This window comes from Lissotriton vulgaris, chromosome 5, assembly GCF_964263255.1.
Source record: "Lissotriton vulgaris chromosome 5, aLisVul1.2, whole genome shotgun sequence".
In the NCBI taxonomy this organism is placed as follows: Eukaryota; Metazoa; Chordata; class Amphibia; order Caudata; family Salamandridae; genus Lissotriton; species Lissotriton vulgaris.
The window spans coordinates 1,724,524,135-1,724,546,725 of record NC_141693.1 but is presented as its reverse complement, the minus strand read 5'-3'; positions in this window follow the sequence as shown (position 1 = coordinate 1,724,546,725).

Genomic DNA, 22,591 nt, shown 5'->3' with positions numbered 1-22,591 from the left:
GATAGATTCCCCGTTGACAGGGGGGTTAGGCAGGGCTGTGTGCTTGCACCGACCCTGTTCTGCCTCTTTGTCAACGGGGTAATCGCCCACCTGAATGGCACTAAACACACTGACGCCCCAAAATTGAACGGTAGCAGGGTGCCTGCAATCATGTTTGCAGACGACACCCTGCTGCTGTCTAAAACCCCAATGGGGATTCAGCAGATTCTCAACTCTTTTGTGGCCTTTTGTACAGATAGGGGCCTAGAAATTAACGCTGCAAAAACTAAATTCATGGTCCTGAATCCAAGTCAAAAACTGCGCCCAAATCCACTACTGGGAGCGTCACGGCTAGACAGAGTCTCCACCTTTGAATATCTAGGTGTAACCCTGAACGAGACTATGTCATGGGGGCCACATCAGACTAGAGCCAACCTTAAATTAGTACAGACCACTGGGGGCATCGCGCGGATGATGAAGAGCTCGACATACCGGCCGTTGGGACCGCTCATACAGATCTATAAGGCACAGGCCAGGGGCGCTACTATGTATGGGGCGGAACTGTGGGGACATACATCAACTCGTAGTCTGTCGGCAACTGAGAACAACTTTATTAGACAGATAGATGCACTCCCGGCCAGCACTCCGCTTCTTCCACTGAGGCTGGATCTGGGACTGAGACCAATAGCTGATGAAATAGGTCTCAGGCCCATAGTCTTCTGGCGAAGTCTATGGAGTAGCGAAGAACTCTCTGCTTATAGGGCGGAACTGAGGGAGCTTCTAACTCATCCCAAAGCGTTACAGATCCCTTGGGTAAAATACATTCAAAAATCATGTACGATACTGGGGCTTCCCGATCTCTGGTCCGATCCTGCTAACGCCTCACGCAGAACTTTGGCCAATGTCTACCATGACCAGAAATTATCAACTGCCATGGACTGCCAGCGGGAGGGATCACTAACATCTGTATTTATGCTGAGCAAGGACTCATATAGGTTGGAAAGGGTTTTGGACGCCATGTCCCCCGTGTTGGCCAGGAAGCTGTTTCTCCAATGGAGATACGGAACATTGCCCCTGCGATTTTTTACCAGCTCCTGGACAACCCCGTCCTCCTCTAAGCAGTGTCCGACATGCTCTTATGCCGAGGAAAGTGACCTACATGTGGTCCTGTTTTGCCCAACCTACATGAAAGCTAGGAAATACTGGCTTCTACCACTTATTAGAAACTTTGGTTGTAGGGAGTATCTCCCGATGTACAGAATTCTAAAAACCGATGTTTCGAGTCTAACTGTGTTTGCACTGGCAAAATTTCTCACTAATGTCTGGCATACCCGCATTCATATTTTGAAGTCACAGGCCCTGATTTAATTTCAAGTCTTTTTAAACGTAACTTTGGTAGTTTTAATTTTCAGAAATGAATGATTTTATAGTGTATAAATATGTACTGTTTTGTCATTGTCGGTGATTTTATCATGGTTGTATATGTTTTATTGCTGTTGTACATCTTTTATGGCCACATGGCCGAAATAAAGATTGAATAAATATTAAGATATTTGTATAGTGCAGACCTAGCGACATAAATAATAGAAAGCTCTATGTTGATTCTAACCTTCATAAAGGTACCCTACTACTAAAAGGCCTATCTTGCACTGCCCCCAACTTACAAGATAGTTGGTAAATGCCTAGAGCCCCAGAGATATCCTGATCCCAGTAAGCCAACATGGACAATATGTGAAATGTGTTATTGACGAAAAACCTACTTCATGTCCTATTGATGCTGGTGTTAGTCGATCTGCTTTGAAGACCTCTGAATTCCCCTCATTACCTATCTTGGGCTTGTCCATCAATGTAGCTGTCATTTCAACCACTTGTGTTCCCCACCATATCACCTATCTCCATTACCCTGGATCCTATTATAAATCAACGTGCCTTTCCACTGAGTCCAACCTCTCCTGCAAACCTAGAACATTTGTGTAAATTGTACTACACTGTGTACTGTACCAAAGGTGGTGTAGTTTGGAACGCAATGAAAAGTAATGAAAACAAAGTATTAGCTGTCTTATGTGAAACTGCTGATTGTGCAGATGCTATGAAATGTAAAGCGTACACAGCAAAATCTATTTCTGATACTTGACCAAGTTTCTACTACATTAGGGTCTGAGCATGTTAATGATGTAGGCTGCATTTTACAAGTGGAAGCAGTAAAGATCAAGGTGAATCCAATGAAGAAATAGTCTCATATTCCTTAGTACCCATTGCGCCTGAGGGACAGTGTGTAATACTTCTATTTTTCTGATCAAAAAACCTGGTAAAGGGACGAGCCATCATGGCGGACGCTTTCTAGAGCTCTCTGGCCCACCGTGACAAACATCTGCCATTATCCTCCTTAATCCCCCGTATCTGCGGACCAGGACACTTCCAAATGCTGGCAAATAACATACAGTAGAATATTTGTTGACAATGGAGCTGTAGCCGGTAGAAAACGAGCCTACCGGCCTGAAGCGCTCCAGAGCAGGCCTACCTGCCGGGACTTCGGCGCCACCCTGACGTGACAGCCTGGGCCCGAAAAAGTCACGCTAGGCGTCCAATGACAACCTTACCGCCTGAAGGGCAGCAGAGGCCCTGGCGAGTCAGTGGACCGGGGATGTCAAGAGGATGCGCCGCTCTGTAGCCAGTGGGTGAAACGGACAGCCCTAGGTCGTCACCCAGGAACCGATGCTGCGCAACTGCAGCCTACGGATGAGGTGTCTCCCCCCCCCGCCCCCAGTCCGCCTGGCCACGGCGACTGGGTGCGAGGTGGAACCCTGGAAGGAGGGCGACTACTATAAACAGCTGGCTGATTAGCAACCGGAGGACCCCTGCAGTTGGAAAAGCCATAGCCTCACACAATAAAACCAACCAGCCCGTTGAGGTTCAGAATATGGGCCAGATTGTGGGGGTGCTGGCGCATCCAAGATGCGGACAATAATGCCTGTGTGGAGTTCCCTTGGAACCCCGGTGGCCCTGGGGTTTCAGAGGACTGGGGAGGCCGAAGAGGAGTGCTGTCCATGACCCTGTGGGTGAGATGTGGGCACCCCTGGCCCATCGGGGGAGCGCCGACAACTGGGCCTTAGGGCGAGGAGAAGTCCTAGAATTTGCCTAGCCGTGTCACCTAGAATGCATACAGGCATTGGACGCGACAAGTGCAGGGATCGGCGGCTGTCCTACACTCTCAAGGGTTAACTGTCAGCGGCCCGGACCCACAACCATCATCTGGCGGGCGTTACAGGTAGGCTTGCGGTGCAGAAGATTGGCCTTGCGGGGCCCTGATTCCCGACGTCCCTCCCGTCGGATCTCATTTACTTGAACTGACGTCCCTGGCAGGGGGCGTATCCACTGGGGCCTAGAGCATCAACTGACACTGTCACCCACGGGGCGAAGGAGCCCTCCGCTCACTGTGTTACTATGCATGCATCCAGGGGGTTTGAGTAGTGCGAGCTGTCCCCCACTCCCAAACTGAGGTGCCCGCGCCCCTCCACAATACCTTTCTACTGTGGATCCCTCCTCCATCCTGCCTCCCCACCTTGCCTGAATCAACGGCCTGTTTGACGCTGTGTTACGCACAGTGCCCAGGCGGAAGTGCCATGAATGAACAGCCTTGCTGGCGGTCCCGCCACTGGTGAAGATACACCCTGCTCAAGACTTGGAGGGGACAGGTAGATAGAATACCTGAGAAGAGTGAGGGAGACACTTGGTGGGGGTTGGTGGTCCGGCTGGTGAGATCCTCTTATAGGGTCCGCTTGCGGTCATTCCTTGGGCGGCAGAAGCGACTGTGAAGTCCTGATGCAGATTGCCGCGTCCGTGAGGTCCGGTTCTCGGTGCCCCCCCCCCCGCCCTACCAAAGAAAACCAGCCCAGTGACCAACACCCGGTAAGGCTGAGCTTTAGCCGCAGGGGCCTACCCCCATCGCCAATATGACTAAAGAAAAGGTGTCAGCCTCCTCTATGAAACAGAGCATCCTTGTCAGTACGCCACTGCCATTACCGAAGCAAATGGTGAATCGGACGGGGGAGGCACAATCCCGGATAACGCGGCCTTACTAGCGGTGATAACACAGTCCCGGGATATGCTGGACGCCAAAATTAGTGCAGTGGGCACAGAAGTTTCATTTCTCCGTCAAGACCTCCGCAAGGCGGTGGATCATATCACTGAAGCAGAGACCCCAGTTTTGGTCGTGGAAATCACAGTAACAACACTACAACGCTGTTATCACCCAAGAACTTGCCACACAAGTGGAAATATCGGAGGGCCGCGCAAGACACAACAACCCACGCCTTATGGGATTCCCTGTGGATTGCGAAGAAACCTCAACGGCGGAATTCCTAACACATTGGTTGCACTCACTCATGCCAGAGGGGTCTCTCTCCTAATGTTTGTCATGGAACGTGCCCAAAGATCCCTGGAAAAGAAACTTTCCCCACTTGGGCACAGACCTGCCCGGTCATTGCCAAACTGCTAAATTACATGGACAGGGATGCTGTCTCTCAATTTGCCCAGGGCCCAAAGATAAACTCATGTATGAATCGCAGAGCATTATGATCTTCCTGGATTACACATGCCTTGTCCAACAGCAGCGTCAAACCTTTGTGGCAGCCAAGCGCAAATTGAGAGACCTCAACATTCAGTACATGTTGCTGTACCCCGCAGAGATGCGGGTAATATATAAATCCAAAACTCTGTTATGTGATGCCCCAGAGGAGATATTCAAACGGACCAACGAGACTACCCCGCTCAAGCCAAATACTCCACCGCCACTGGAATCAGACTCTTACCAAAGTAGCAGGCTGAATCGTCCGAAGAAACAGTTGTGGAAGCGGAGACATTGATCGAGGTCCAACTGGCGCTCTCAGTCACAAGGAGAAGACTCATAATCAAAATGCCTTGGCTTTTCTCTTTCCCCCTCCTTCTGCTCTTTTCTTCTCTTCTGCTTTTAGTCCAGAGACATAATGAATGTGGCCTGATAGTCCCAGGACCTGGTTCACATGCGGGGGACTAAACGCCACGGGTGGCCCTCATAAACCCACCTGCACGCTATCAGGAAAAAATGGATGAGGGGATTGTGATTTCTTGGCACCTTTGGTGTGTGGCCTCCCAAACTCCCCGTTTGGGTCCCTGGGGTGCCCACATGGCGACAGATACTTCAAGTTCTTCGAGGAATTGGGGTGGGAGGAGGGGGAGAGGGATATTCAGCTTAGTTAGGCAATGTTTTATACTGTTAAGGGACAGACACATGAGCTCACCTGATCCTTCGCACCTTACCCACAAATGGAAATATCCCGAATAAATAGCCAATGACAGACACGCAGATTGCTCATCTCAGGGGGATCCACATTATGACTTGGAATGTGCGGGTTGTTGGATGAAGTCAAGTGGGGAGCGGTCTTCAAAAGACTAGACATAGATGTGTTGCTTTTGTAGGAGACTCTCATGATGGGAAATAGAGCCACTTGCCTGGCACGCAACGGATTCAACCAAGTATATCACACTGGATTCACCCGAGGGTCTCAAGGTACCGCAACCCTCATTCATCATAGGGTACCCGTCAAATGCACCTAAATCTGGTCAGACCTAGGGGGGCAGTACATTATAGTGGGTGGCGAGTCCCTGATTTTAGGCAGTTTCAATGCCCCCCGCCCCGTTAGGACAAACCTTTGTGAAGAAAGTTATAAGCCTTTTGGGGGGCCTACCAGATGGCCTATCAGTGATGAGAGGAAAATGGAACTATATCATGAAACCTGTAGACAGGTGGCGCACTGGTGGATATGACCACGTCACAAGCAAATCAAAATTGCACTTTTTAGCATCCTCATTGGGCTGGTCTGATGTGTGGAGGGCGTATCATCCAACAGACACTGAATACACCTTTTTATCAGCAATACACGTGTCCCTATTCCGCCTAGATTGGATGTATGATGATACAAGGCCTACCATCACAACACAGTATGTTACATAGCGGTTTTGACAATGCAAGTCGTTACATCGACTTGCGCTGGAGGGTGCTGGACTTAGGAATAGTGTGAATTACTATTCCAACTCCAGTCTACGTACAGTAGGGAAGGTGTTGGAATAGTAATTCACACTATTCCTTAGTCAAGAGCATCCTCCAGTAAAACCACGATGTAACCATACCGCGTTGTAATGGTTTTGTGGTAAATAATGTTTCCCCCCTAGATTACATGTTCCTCCCACTCTCTTACATTCTCAGGGTCGCAGTGGCTTTCATCCTCCCACAGGGACTCTCCAATCATTTCCAATGATACTTAACCTGTAAATAGAACCACCAAGACCCTTAATTCGATGAAGAATGTCACCCTGGCACTTAAGAGACCCAAGGTATAAGGAAAGCCTTCATTATGCCGTCACAGATTATTTTGCACTAAATGCAGATTCTACCCCCTTGGGCGTGACTTTATGGGAGGCCTTTAAGCCCACCGTACGCGGAGTCGATATTACCTTCCGTGCCGGGGCGAAACGTCACCGCTTTGCACTGATTGTAGATTTGGAGTCTCGTCAGCAAGTTCTCGAGGACGAGATACAGGCAAGAGGTGGAGACCAGACCAGTCCCGTCGCCATCTCCTGTTCTCCCAATAACAAATAAATCAATTACTCACAAATGAAGCCCAATAGTCAAGGCAGGCGACCCAGCACAGGATATATCAATGGGGTGATAAATCAACAAGACACTACACCGCCTATTTCAGGTAGCTTAGTCGCAGACTTGGGGTCCAGTACTTCGGGGAGCAGATGGCACTCTATGCACAAACCCACAAGTGGTCGCCCAAGCGATTGCAGCCTACTACGTAAACTTTTACAAGAAAAGGGAACTCTTATCTTTGAACTAATTAGAGAATTCCTGAGGGACATCCACTGAAACCAGTTCCGAATAGTAAACACGACCAATTAGATGCCCTAATCACAATAGAAGAGCTCACCACCACTCTCCATAGCATGCTTCCTGGTCGGGCCCTGTTCCCAAACTTGTTCCCAAGTAAATTCCTTAGAGGACATATCTCCCAGGCAGGCCCTCACCTGCTCAGGGAATTCTCCAGCCTGACAGGCGACACGCCGAAATAGTGGTGTTCCTCAAACCAGGGAGTCCCCAGAAGATCCATCCTCATATCACCCCATCTCATTATTAAATATAGACGCCTAGCTCCTGGGCAAGATCCTTGCAAATAGCCTCCTTCCATGCAAATCGGAACTTGTCCACCCAGATCAGTCTGGCTTTATGCCACAATGGTCCACACGCCACAACATCAGGCGAGTTCACAAGGCCCTGGCCATGGTGCCAAAGCTAGGGCGACCAGCGGTGATCCTACTCGCAGACATCGATAAAGCATTCAACGCATTAGATTGGGAGTACTTATTCCTTCTACTACAAGCCCTTAACTTTGGCCCGAAATGCTAGTCCTACGTTCACCTCATATACACCGACCTCTCGTCCTCTGTGCGTGTGGCCGGAGCAGTGTCGACTTAATTTCCCGTTAGCTGGGGCACGAGACAGGGGTGCCCCCTATCCCCGCCCCTCTTTGCACTTGCGATAGAACCATTTGCAACATAGGTGCAGCAGGATCCCCTGGTCCCCGAATTCTTCCTCACAGATCCAGGGTTTACAGGCCCACAGATATTGCAGATCCTTAGTGTTTGGGGAAACATCCAGACTTTGCATAAACCCAACCAAATCCATATTTCCAGTCTGTGGAGATCAGGGGAGAGACACGTGGGCATCACTACTTATACATGCATCCAGCTGCTTTAAATACCTTTATATCACCCTAGCAGACATTGTCTTGGACACACAACATTAATCCCTTATTACCCAGGATCCGAGATGAGGTGCAGGCTTGATCCCCCCTTCCCTTTCCCTATACGATAGGTCCGCTGTCTTCAAGATGGTCAGACTACCGTGGATTCTATATCCTCTTCAGAATTATCCCTATAATGTCCATCAGTCTTGGTTTACGCAAGTCAATGCTATCCTCATCAGCTTTTTATGGGGTGGCGGGGCTGTACAGGTCCACACTAGGGACACTTCTATAGACATGGGAGGACGACATAACTGATCTCAGACATTATCAGAAGTCTAGTAGAAGAGAGTGGTCTGACCTGGAAACGAGTATAAAAAGACTTTTAGATTTAGCAAAGGAGGATGATATCATTTGTGAGGAAGAATATAAATTTCTACTAAACACCAATCCCACAATACCTGCACTATACGGACTTCCCAAAGTCCATAAAAACTCAACTGATCCCCCGATGAGACCAATAGTGTCGAGTGTTGGTTCCCTCACAGAACCACTCAGCAAATACACTGATATTTTTCTGCAAACCCATGTAACTAAACAAAAAGCATATATCAAAGATACCGCAGCCATCATTCAAAAAGTAGAGAACCTCCCTTTTAACCCCAATACACAATATTTAGTCACACTCGACATAGAAGCATTATACACGAATATACCCCAAGACAGTACCATAGAGACGATCAGAAATCTACTATGCCAAGGAGACTGTGACCCTTAGTGTGACCCAACTTCCCATGAATTATTCATCATTGATTGTGTCACTACAGTTCTCAAAAATAACATTTTCCTATTTGGTAAAGATCTCTATAAACAGACCAAGGGCACCAGTATGGGAGCCACCTGTACTCCCAGCCTGGCATGCCTGTATGTGGCACAATTCAAAGAAAAGCATATCTTCAACTCCGCAGCTCCCTTCTTTGAAAATATCTCTATATGGTCTAGATACATAGACGATATTTTTTTCATTTGGACCGGGTCTACAGAAACCCTAGAGGAATTTATATCCTGGCTTAATCTAGGGGATAAAAATCTCAGATTTACAAGCCAATATGGCCAAGAAAAATGCGAATTTCTTGACATAATAATTAAACACTCTTCTGGGATCTTGCAAGTTGAACTATTCACGAAAAAAACTGACAGAAACACCATGTTACACTACGAAAGCCACCATCCACCATGTCAAAAGAATAACATCCCTTTTGGACAATTTTTAAGACTGAAACGTAACTGTTCTGAAAACAAAGATTTTTTAAAACATGCAGGAATTTTATCTAAAAAACTCACATATAGGGGATACCCGAAAAAGATGGTGAATCAAGCATTAAAGAGAGCCAGATTTTTCAATAGAGATAACCTTTTCCAAGAGAAAACCAAAAATACACAAACAGAGAAGAGGCCAGTCTTTGTGACGAATTACAGTGGAGTTAGCAATAAAATTAAAAATATAATAAATCGTAATTGAAATTTGGTAACCAATAAAAATAGTAAAACTCCAATCTCAAAACCCATTTTCGCATTTAGAAGAAACAGGACGATCAGAAATAGTTTAGTCCACACGTACAGAGAGACCAATCCAACCCAAAGGACTGTGGATAATAACCCACTTCCGGTTGGTACGTTCCCATGCAGCAATTGCACAAGTTGCAGTAACATAATGAAGGGCCAGTGTGTTGAGCATAAAAAAATAAAACACAGCATTAAATCATTCACAAACTGCAGATCCAAAAATGTAGTATATTTAATTAAATGCCCATGTGATTACATATATATCGGTGAAACATCTCGTGAAATCAGGCTAAGATTGAATGAACATAAATCTGCCATTCGCTGTAACAAAACAGGAGCTCCTTTAACGGACCATTGGAAAACAGCAGGTCACAAAATAGAAGAAATAAGATGGTGCGGATTAGAGATCATCACCCAAAACATGAGAGGCGGTGATAATAACAGAAAGCGTAAAAAACGTGAACAATTTTATATGTCACGTTTTAATTCAGTAAATGATGGCCTCAACTCTAGGGAGGATTGGGAAAGAATCTTATAAGAACAGTAAGTCCTTAAGCGATCTACTTAAAAGACATATCCAAAATGACAAAACTGTAAGAATAGTTCTCCCTGACATTCGAAATTACCACATATAAATATAAGAATATATCTCCATAGTTGAACATGATAAGATATCCAACGAATATACATTTAATTAATAAATATTGAGTGCTAGTGAATTAAAACAAAAGATGTTCTATATTAGAATTTGAAAAATTCGGGAAACATATAACACTCCTGAAATACTTGAGGCATAGGAATAAATAGAGCAGCATCTCATAAATATAATTAAGTGACCCCCTACTTACGTAGCTCCTAGCATAAAAACAGTACTTACTTGATCCCCTAATACCATTCATATTGGATCTCAAGACACATCGGACTAAATAGAAAATGGTCTTTTCTGAGAGAGATATGTTTAAAAGAAAAAAATACTGCGATACATAGTAGTTTTTTTCCAAGATACTAACTAAAAAACTAACTAGAACATCACTATTCTAGTTTATAAAAAGAAGATAAGATCGCGTTATGGATATCACGCGTTCACCAACTACGTGGACGCGACAAAAAAACATATGGAACTACATTTGTAGTCCGTATCAGTTGCTAAGGACGCATAGGCCGTGACGCGAGACTCCAGCGCAACTCAATTAACAAATCTCCCGCGAAATTCTGACATAAAAAGTAGTCGGCAAACGCCAGAGAATACACGACTGGTGAATCGCCCAGGAGACACGTTGCGAGAAGGTCTGCGAGGGGAGCAGGGAGGCCGGTTACTATTGATAAGGTAAGAGCGAGCCCGAACTCTAGATAGACCTACCCGTACACCGTAGGCGTGTTTTATCCGACTAACCTGAGATATATGGGAAATACACCATAGGGTTCTTATAAGTTGAGTGATTTTGGGACCTTCCCTAGTCTTTTCACCTTATGCTCCTTGTCCCTAATTGTACTATTAAGGAGGCCTCCCTCACTTTTTTCACAGAGTCCCCAGAATCCCTCATAGCACAGGAAATGCAATCTATTAGACGTATTCTCCTTAAATCCGAGATGGGTAATTAGTCGGATACTATGCATCAATGATCGAGTGGAGCGGGGAAAGGTTGGGGTGTCTAATCTGTGCTCAGTTTAATACTGGTTTACAGTTTGTTTTTCTTTTCTGTTTCATTGTTAACTGGTACACAGTGAATTTTGAATTGAATCCCATTAATGTTTGGGCCCTCTGGCCAATGCTGCACCATATATAAAACCTGAATGAAATTAGTTTTAAAAAAAACCTGGCAAAGACACATATAGATTTGTGCTAGACCTGCGACTTATCAATGCTGTTGTGATACCTAGTTTCCTGTTGTTCCTAAGCTGCAGTGATTTTCTCTTTTATGCCAGCTACTACCAAATGGTTCAATGTTGTAGATCTTTGTTCAGCCTTTTTCTCCGCTGCTAAGCATATACACAGCTTATATATTTTTGCTTTCTCATTTTTGCTTTCTTCCTGGTCCTTAAAACTAAGATCAACCTCTGCCCACATCTCCATATTAGTCATAACATGCCACTACCATATTCAAGACATCTTATTCCTTGTTAGTCAACATTTACTGTGAACAAGTTTGTAAATTTATTGTATAGGGACAGTGGGTCCAAACTCAAGTACCCCTCTCAACTATATCTACTACCTCTTGTTCCATTAGGGCTCCCCTAGGCTATGTCCCGCTTCATGGGGGCCCGAGTGGATGTTCTGGGTGGCCCGAGTGGATGTTCTGGGTGGCAAACCAGGGAGTCCCCCAGAAGATCCATCCTCATATCACCCCATCTCATTATTAAATTTAGATGCCTAGCTCCTGGACAAGATCCTTGCAAATCGCCTCCTTCCATACAAATCGGAACTTGTCTACTGTGTCAGATCCCTGCAGCGCATTTCAAGCTTTCAATTAGATTGCAAAAACAACAAGTGATGGACTGAATGTGGATCAATGTCACACACTCCCCCAGTCAAAAGATCTGGGCCCAAATCCATCGTTTTTTTTGCACTCCACACCACCCTGGGTTAGACAATGGCGATATGCAAATCAGCTCTGACCCTGTTGCCCCATGGGAACAGTCCAGTCCGAACTACAAAAGCCATATCCTTCCCAGAACGGAATCAAGCATCCGAGGACCGGACCGGTTTCGAGGTAACACCTCTCATCAGCCCGGCTAGCTTGACTCCAAGTGGTGTGGAGTGCCTGGGACCCACGTCTGGGCACCCCCAGCGCACTTAGGGCGGCAATTGCAAAAACAACAAGTGATGGACTGAATGTGGATCAATGTCACACACTCCCCCAGTCAAAAGATCTGGGCCCAAATCCATCGGTGTTTTTGCACTCCACACCACCCTGGGTTAGACAATGGCGATATGCAAATCAGCTCTGACCCTGTTGCCCCATGGGAACAGTCCAGTCCGAACTACAAAAGCCATATCCTTCCCAGAACGGAATCAAGCATCCGAGGACCGGACCGGTTTCGAGGTAACACCTCTCATCAGCCCGGCTAGCTTGACTCCAAGTGGTGTGGAGTGCCTGGGACCCACGTCTGGGCATCCCCAGCGCACTTAGGGCGGCAATTGCAAAAACAACAAGTGATGGACTGAATGTGGATCAATGTCACACACTCCCCCAGTCAAAAGATCTGGGCCCAAATCCATCGTTTTTTTTGCACTCCACACCACCCTGGGTTAGACAATGGCGATATGCAAATCAGCTCTGACCCTGTTGCCCCATGGGAACAGTCCAGTCCGAACTACAAAAGCCATATCCTTCCCAGAATGGAATCAAGCATCCGAGGACCGGACCGGTTTCGAGGTAACACCTCTCATCAGCCCGGCTAGCTTGACTCCAAGAGGTGTGGAGTGCCTGGGACCCACGTCTGGGCATCCCCAGCGCACTTAGGGCGGCAATTGCAAAAACAACAAGTGATGGACTGAATGTGGATCAATGTCACACACTCCCCCAGTCAAAAGATCTGGGCCCAAATCCATCGTTTTTTTTGCACTCCACACCACCCTGGGTTAGACAATGGCGATATGCAAATCAGCTCTGACCCTGTTGCCCCATGGGAACAGTCCAGTCCGAACTACAAAAGCCATATCCTTCCCAGAACGGAATCAAGCATCCGAGGACCGGACCGGTTTCGAGGTAACACCTCTCATCAGCCCGGCTAGCTTGACTCCAAGTGGTGTGGAGTGCCTGGGACCCACGTCTGGGCATCCCCAGCGCACTTAGGGCAGCAATTGCAAAAACAACAAGTGATGGACTGAATGTGGATCAATGTCACACACTCCCCCAGTCAAAAGATCTGGGCCCAAATCCATCATTTTTTTTGCACTCCACACCACCCTGGGTTAGACAATGGCGATATGCAAATCAGCTCTGACCCTGTTGCCCCATGGGAACAGTCCAGTCCGAACTACAAAAGCCATATCCTTCCCAGAATGGAATCAAGCATCCGAGGACCGGACCGGTTTCGAGGTAACACCTCTCATCAGTCCGGCTAGCTTGACTCCAAGTGGTGTGGAGTGCCTGGGACCCACGTCTGGGCATCCCCAGCGCACTTAGGGCGGCAATTGCAAAAACAACAAGTGATGGACTGAATGTGGATCAATGTCACACACTCCCCCAGTCAAAAGATCTGGGCCCAAATCCATTGTTTTGTTTGCACTCCACACCACCCTGGGTTAGACAATGGCGATATGCAAATCAGCTCTGACCCTGTTGCCCCATGGGAACAGTCCAGTCCGAACTACAAAAGCCATATCCTTCCCAGAACGGAATCAAGCATCCGAGGACCAGACCGGTTTCGAGGTAACACCTCTCATCAGCCCGGCTAGCTTGACTCCAAGTGGTGTGGAGTGCCTGGGACCCACGTCTGGGCATCCCCAGCGCACTTAGGGCGGCAATTGCAAAAACAACAAGTGATGGACTGAATGTGGATCAATGTCACACACTCCCCCAGTCAAAAGATCTGGGCCCAAATCCATCGTTTTTTTTGCACTCCACACCACCCTGGGTTAGACAATGGCGATATGCAAATCAGCTCTGACCCTGTTGCCCCATGGGAACAGTCCAGTCCGAACTACAAAAGCCATATCCTTCCCAGAACGGAATCAAGCATCCGAGGACCGGACCGGTTTCGAGGTAACACCTCTCATCAGCCCGGCTAGCTTGACTCCAAGTGGTGTGGAGTGCCTGGGACCCACGTCTGGGCATCCCCAGCGCACTTAGGGCGGCAATTGCAAAAACAACAAGTGATGGACTGAATGTGGATCAATGTCACACACTCCCCCAGTCAAAAGATCTGGGCCCAAATCCATCGTTTTTTTTGCACTCCACACCACCCTGGGTTAGACAATGGCGATATGCAAATCAGCTCTGACCCTGTTGCCCCATGGGAACAGTCCAGTCCGAACTACAAAAGCCATATCCTTCCCAGAACGGAATCAAGCATCCGAGGACCGGACCGGTTTCGAGGTCACACCTCTCATCAGCCCGGCTAGCTTGACTCCAAGTGGTGTGGAGTGCCTGGGACCCACGTCTGGGCATCCCCAGCGCACTTAGGGCGGCAATTGCAAAAACATTGCGCCATTGTCTAACCCAGAGTGGTGTGGAGTGCAAAAAAACGATGGATTTGGGCCCAGATCTTTGGACTGGGGTGAGTGTGTGACATTGATCCACATTCGGTCCATCACTTGTTGTTTTTGCATAATCCGCCCTAAGTGCGCTGGGGATGCCCAGACGTGGGTCCCAGGCACTCCACACCACTGGAGTCAAGCTAGCCGGGCTGATGAGAGGTGTTACCTCGAAACCGGTCCGGTCCTCGGATGCTTGATTCCGTTCTGGGAAGGACATGGCTTTTGTAGTTCGGACTGGACTGTTCCCATGGGGCACAGGGTCAGAGCTGATTTGCATATCGCCATTGTCTAACCCAGGGTGGTGTGGAGTGCAAAAAAACGATGGATTTGGGCCCAGATCTTTGGACTGGGGTGAGTGTGTGACATTGATCCACATTCGGTCCATCACTTGTTGTTTTTGCATAATCCGCCCTAAGTGCGCTGGGGATGCCCAGACGTGGGTCCCAGGCACTCCACACCACTGGAGTCAAGCTAGCCGGGCTGATGAGAGGTGTTACCTCGAAACCGGTCCGGTCCTCGGATGCTTGATTCCGTTCTGGGAAGGACATGGCTTTTGTAGTTCGGACTGGACTGTTCCCATGGGGCACAGGGTCAGAGCTGATTTGCATATCGCCATTGTCTAACCCAGGGTGGTGTGGAGTGCAAAAAAACGATGGATTTGGGCCCAGATCTTTGGACTGGGGTGAGTGTGTGACATTGATCCACATTCGGTCCATCACTTGTTGTCTTTGCATAATCCGCCCTAAGTGCGCTGGGGATGCCCAGACGTGGGTCCCAGGCACTCCACACCACTGGAGTCAAGCTAGCCGGGCTGATGAGAGGTGTTACCTCGAAACCGGTCCGGTCCTCGGATGCTTGATTCCGTTCTGGGAAGGACATGGCTTTTGTAGTTCGGACTGGACTGTTCCCATGGGGCACAGGGTCAGAGCTGATTTGCATATCGCCATTGTCTAACCCAGGGTGGTGTGGAGTGCAAAAAAACGATGGATTTGGGCCCAGATCTTTGGACTGGGGTGAGTGTGTGACATTGATCCACATTCGGTCCATCACTTGTTGTTTTTGCATAATCCGCCCTAAGTGCGCTGGGGATGCCCAGACGTGGGTCCCAGGCACTCCACACCACTGGAGTCAAGCTAGCCGGGCTGATGAGAGGTGTTAGCTCGAAACCGGTCCGGTCCTCGGATGCTTGATTCCGTTCTGGGAAGGACATGGCTTTTGTAGTTCGGACTGGACTGTTCCCATGGGGCACAGGGTCAGAGCTGATTTGCATATCGCCATTGTCTAACCCAGGGTGGTGTGGAGTGCAAAAAAACGATGGATTTGGGCCCAGATCTTTGGACTGGGGTGAGTGTGTGACATTGATCCACATTCGGTCCATCACTTGTTGTCTTTGCATAATCCGCCCTAAGTGCGCTGGGGATGCCCAGACGTGGGTCCCAGGCACTCCACACCACTGGAGTCAAGCTAGCCGGGCTGATGAGAGGTGTTACCTCGAAACCGGTCCGGTCCTCGGATGCTTGATTCCGTTCTGGGAAGGACATGGCTTTTGTAGTTCGGACTGGACTGTTCCCATGGGGCACAGGGTCAGAGCTGATTTGCATATCGCCATTGTCTAACCCAGGGTGGTGTGGAGTGCAAAAAAACGATGGATTTGGGCCCAGATCTTTGGACTGGGGTGAGTGTGTGACATTGATCCACATTCGGTCCATCACTTGTTGTTTTTGCATAATCCGCCCTAAGTGCGCTGGGGATGCCCAGACGTGGGTCCCAGGCACTCCACACCACTGGAGTCAAGCTAGCCGGGCTGATGAGAGGTCTTACCTCGAAACCGGTCCGGTCCTCGGATGCTTGATTCCGTTCTGGGAAGGACATGGCTTTTGTAGTTCGGACTGGACTGTTCCCATGGGGCACAGGGTCAGAGCTGATTTGCATATCGCCATTGTCTAACCCAGGGTGGTGTGGAGTGCAAAAAAACGATGGATTTGGGCCCAGATCTTTGGACTGGGGTGAGTGTGTGACATTGATCCACATTCGGTCCATCACTTGTTGTTTTTGCATAATCCGCCCTAAGTGCGCTGGGGATGCCCAGACGTGGGTCCCAGGCACTTCACACCACTGGAGTCAAGCTAGCCGGGCTGATGAGAGGTGTTACCTCGAAACCGGTCCGGTCCTCGGATGCTTGATTCCGTTCTGGGAAGGACATGGCTTTTGTAGTTCGGACTGGACTGTTCCCATGGGGCACAGGGTCAGAGCTGATTTGCATATCGCCATTGTCTAACCCAGGGTGGTGTGGAGTGCAAAAAAACGATGGATTTGGGCCCAGATCTTTGGACTGGGGTGAGTGTGTGACATTGATCCACATTCGGTCCATCACTTGTTGTTTTTGCATAATCCGCCCTAAGTGCGCTGGGGATGCCCAGACGTGGGTCCCAGGCACTCCACACCACTGGAGTCAAGCTAGCCGGGCTGATGAGAGGTGTTACCTCGAAACCGGTCCGGTCCTCGGATGCTTGATTCCGTTCTGGGAAGGACATGGCTTTTGTAGTTCGGACTGGACTGTTCCCATGGGGCACAGGGTCAGAGCTGATTTGGATATCGCCATTGTCTAACCCAGGGTGGTGTGGAGTGCAAAAAAACGATGGATTTGGGCCCAGATCTTTGGACTGGGGATAGTGTGTGAAATTGATCCACATTCGGTCCATCGCTTGTTGTTTTTGCATAATCCGCCCTAAGTGCGCTGGGGATGCCCAGACGTGGGTCCCAGGCACTCCACACCACTGGAGTCAAGCTAGCCGGGCTGATGAGAGGTGTTACCTCGAAACCGGTCCGGTCCTCGGATGCTTGATTCCGTTCTGGGAAGGACATGGCTTTTGTAGTTCGGACTGGACTGTTCCCATGGGGCACAGGGTCAGAGCTGATTTGCATATCGCCATTGTCTAACCCAGGGTGGTGTGGAGTGCAAAAAAACGATGGATTTGGGCCCAGATCTTTGGACTGGGGTGAGTGTGTGACATTGATCCACATTCGGTCCATCACTTGTTGTTTTTGCATAATCTGCCCTAAGTGCGCTGGGGATTCCCAGACGTGGGTCCCAGGCACTCCACACCACTGGAGTCAAGCTAGCCGGGCTGATGAGAGGTGTTACCTCGAAACCGGTCCGGTCCTCGGATGCTTGATTCCGTTCTGGGAAGGACATGGCTTTTGTAGTTCGGACTGGACTGTTCCCATGGGGCACAGGGTCAGAGCTGATTTGCATATCGCCATTGTCTAACCCAGGGTGGTGTGGAGTGCAAAAAAACGATGGATTTGGGCCCAGATCTTTGGACTGGGGTGAGTGTGTGACATTGATCCACATTCGGTCCATCGCTTGTTGTTTTTGCATAATCCGCCCTAAGTGCGCTGGGGATGCCCAGACGTGGGTCCCAGGCACTCCACACCACTGGAGTCAAGCTAGCCGGGCTGATGAGAGGTGTTACCTCGAAACCGGTCCGGTCCTCGGATGCTTGATTCCGTTCTGGGAAGGACATGGCTTTTGTAGTTCGGACTGGACTGTTCCCATGGGGCACAGGGTCAGAGCTGATTTGCATATCGCCATTGTCTAACCCAGGGTGGTGTGGAGTGCAAAAAAACGATGGATTTGGGCCCAGATCTTTGGACTGGGGTGAGTGTGTGACATTGATCCACATTCGGTCCATCACTTGTTGTTTTTGCATAATCCGCCCTAAGTGCGCTGGGGATGCCCAGACGTGGGTCCCAGGCACTCCACACCACTGGAGTCAAGCTAGCCGGGCTGATGAGAGGTGTTACCTCGAAACCGGTCCGGTCCTCGGATGCTTGATTCCGTTCTGGGAAGGACATGGCTTTTGTAGTTCGGACTGGACTGTTCCCATGGGGCACAGGGTCAGAGCTGATTTGCATATCGCCATTGTCTAACCCAGGGTGGTGTGGAGTGCAAAAAAACGATGGATTTGGGCCCAGATCTTTGGACTGGGGTGAGTGTGTGACATTGATCCACATTCGGTCCATCACTTGTTGTTTTTGCATAATCCGCCCTAAGTGCGCTGGGGATGCCCAGACATGGGTCCCAGGCACTCCACACCACTGGAGTCAAGCTAGCCGGGCTGATGAGAGGTGTTACCTCGAAACCGGTCCGGCCCTCGGATGCTTGATTCCGTTCTGGGAAGGACATGGCTTTTGTAGTTCGGACTGGACTGTTCCCATGGGGCACAGGGTCAGAGCTGATTTGCATATCGCCATTGTCTAACCCAGGGTGGTGTGGAGTGCAAAAAAACGATGGATTTGGGCCCAGATCTTTGGACTGGGGTGAGTGTGTGACATTGATCCACATTCGGTCCATCACTTGTTGTTTTTGCATAATCCGCCCTAAGTGCGCTGGGGATGCCCAGACGTGGGTCCCAGGCACTCCACACCACTGGAGTCAAGCTAGCCGGGCTGATGAGAGGTGTTACCTCGAAACCGGTCCGGTCCTCGGATGCTTGATTCCGTTCTGGGAAGGACATGGCTTTTGTAGTTCGGACTGGACTGTTCCCATGGGGCACAGGGTCAGAGCTGATTTGCATATCGCCATTGTCTAACCCAGGGTGGTGTGGAGTGCAAAAAAACGATGGATTTGGGCCTAGATCTTTGGACTGGGGTGAGTGTGTGACATTGATCCACATTCTGTCCATCACTTGTTGTTTTTGCAAAATTCGGCCGAAGTGCGCTGGGGATGCCCAGACGTGGGTCCCAGGCACTCCACACCACTGGAGTCAAGCTAGCCGGGCTGATGAGAGGTGTTACCTCGAAACCGGTCCGGTCCTCGGATGCTTGATTCCGTTCTGGGAAGGACATGGCTTTTGTAGTTCGGACTGGACTGTTCCAATGGGGCACAGGGTCAGAGCTGATTTGCATATCGCCATTGTCTAACCCAGGGTGGTGTGGAGTGCAAAAAAACGATGGATTTGGGCCCAGATCTTTGGACTGGGGTGAGTGTGTGACATTGATCCACATTCGGTCCATCACTTTTTGTTTTTGCATAATCCGCCCTAAGTGCGCTGGGGATGCCCAGACGTGGGTCCCAGGCACTCAACACCACTGGAGTCAAGCTAGCCGGGCTGATGAGAGGTGTTACCTCGAAACCGGTCCGGTCCTCGGATGCTTGATTCCGTTCTGGGAAGGACATGGCTTTTGTAGTTCGGACTGGACTGTTCCCATGGGGCACAGGGTCAGAGCTGATTTGCATATCGCCATTGTCTAACCCAGGGTGGTGTGGAGTGCAAAAAAACGATGGATTTGGGCCCAGATCTTTGGACTGGGGTGAGTGTGTGACATTGATCCACATTCGGTCCATCACTTGTTGTTTTTGCATAATCCGCCCTAAGTGCGCTGGGGATGCCCAGACGTGGGTCCCAGGCACTCCACATCACTGGAGGCAAGCTAGCCGGGCTGATGAGAGGTGTTACCTCGAAACCGGTCCGGTCCTCGGATGCTTGATTCCGTTCTGGGAAGGACATGGCTTTTGTAGTTCGGACTGGACTGTTCCCATGGGGCACAGGGTCAGAGCTGATTTGCATATCGCCATTGTCTAACCCAGGGTGGTGTGGAGTGCAAAAAAACGATGGATTTGGGCCCAGATCTTTGGACTGGGGTGAGTGTGTGACATTGATCCACATTCGGTCCATCACTTGTTGTTTTTGCATAATCCGCCCTAAGTGCGCTGGGGATGCCCAGACGTGGGTCCCAGGCACTCCACACCACTGGAGTCAAGCTAGCCGGGCTGATGAGAGGTGTTACCTCGAAACCGGTCCGGTCCTCGGATGCTTGATTCCGTTCTGGGAAGGACATGGCTTTTGTAGTTCGGACTGGACTGTTCCCATGGGGCACAGGGTCAGAGCTGATTTGCATATCGCCATTGTCTAACCCAGGGTGGTGTGGAGTGCAAAAAAACGATGGATTTGGGCCCAGATCTTTGGACTGGGGTGAGTGTGTGACATTGATCCACATTCGGTCCATCACTTGTTGTTTTTGCATAATCCGCCCTAAGTGCGCTGGGGATGCCCAGACGTGGGTCCCAGGCACTCCACACCACTGGAGTCAAGCTAGCCGGGCTGATGAGAGGTGTTACCTCGAAACCGGTCCGGTCCTCGGATGCTTGATTCCGTTCTGGGAAGGACATGGCTTTTGTAGTTCGGACTGGACTGTTCCCATGGGGCACAGGGTCAGAGCTGATTTGCATATCGCCATTGTCTAACCCAGGGTGGTGTGGAGTGCAAAAAAACGATGGATTTGGGCCCAGATCTTTGGACTGGGGTGAGTGTGTGACATTGATCCACATTCGGTCCATCACTTGTTGTTTTTGCATAATCCGCCCTAAGTGCGCTGGGGATGCCCAGACGTGGGTCCCAGGCACTCCACACCACTGGAGTCAAGCTAGCCGGGCTGATGAGAGGTGTTACCTCGAAACCGGTCCGGTCCTCGGATGCTTGATTCCGTTCTGGGAAGGACATGGCTTTTGTAGTTCGGACTGGACTGTTCCCATGGGGCACAGGGTCAGAGCTGATTTGCATATTGCCATTGTCTAACCCAGGGTGGTGTGGAGTGCAAAAAAACGATGGATTTGGGCCCAGATCTTTGGACTGGGGTGAGTGTGTGACATTGATCCACATTCGGTCCATCACTTGTTGTTTTTGCATAATCCGCCCTAAGTGCGCTGGGGATGCCCAGACGTGGGTCCCAGGCACTCCACACCACTGGAGTCAAGCTAGCCGGGCTGATGAGAGGTGTTACCTCGAAACCGGTCCGGTCCTCGGATGCTTGATTCCGTTCTGGGAAGGACATGGCTTTTGTAGTTCGGACTGGACTGTTCCCATGGGGCACAGGGTCAGAGCTGATTTGCATATCGCCATTGTCTAACCCAGGGTGGTGTGGAGTGCAAAAAAACGATGGATTTGGGCCCAGATCTTTGGACTGGGGTGAGTGTGTGACATTGATCCACATTCGGTCCATCACTTGTTGTTTTTGCATAATCCGCCCTAAGTGCGCTGGGGATGCCCAGACGTGGGTCCCAGGCACTCCACACCACTGGAGTCAAGCTAGCCGGGCTGATGAGAGGTGTTACCTCGAAACCGGTCCGGTCCTCGGATGCTTGATTCCGTTCTGGGAAGGACATGGCTTTTGTAGTTCGGACTGGACTGTTCCCATGGGGCACAGGGTCAGAGCTGATTTGCATATCGCCATTGTCTAACCCAGGGTGGTGTGGAGTGCAAAAAAACGATGGATTTGGGCCCAGATCTTTGGACTGGGGTGAGTGTGTGACATTGATCCACATTCGGTCCATCACTTGTTGTTTTTGCATAATCCGCCCTAAGTGCGCTGGGGATGCCCAGACGTGGGTCCCAGGCACTCCACACCACTGGAGTCAAGCTAGCCGGGCTGATGAGAGGTGTTACCTCGAAACCGGTCCGGTCCTCGGATGCTTGATTCCGTTCTGGGAAGGACATGGCTTTTGTAGTTCGGACTTGACTGTTCCCATGGGGCACAGGGTCAGAGCTGATTTGCATATTGCCATTGTCTAACCCAGGGTGGTGTGGAGTGCAAAAAAACGATGGATTAGGGCCCAGATCTTTGGACTGGGGTGAGTGTGTGACATTGATCCACATTCGGTCCATCACTTGTTGTTTTTGCATAATCCGCCCTAAGTGCGCTGGGGATGCCCAGACGTGGGTCCCAGGCACTCCACACCACTGGAGTCAAGCTAGCCGGGCTGATGAGAGGTGTTACCTCGAAACCGGTCCGGTCCTCGGATGCTTGATTCCGTTCTGGTAAGGACATGGCTTTTGTAGTTCGGACTGGACTGTTCCCATGGGGCACAGGGTCAGAGCTGATTTGCATATCGCCATTGTCTAACCCAGGGTGGTGTGGAGTGCAAAAACACGATGGATTTGGGCCCAGATCTTTGGACTGGGGTGAGTGTGTGACATTGATCCACATTCGGTCCATCACTTGTTGTTTTTGCATAATCCGCCCTAAGTGCGCTGGGGATGCCCAGACGTGGGTCCCA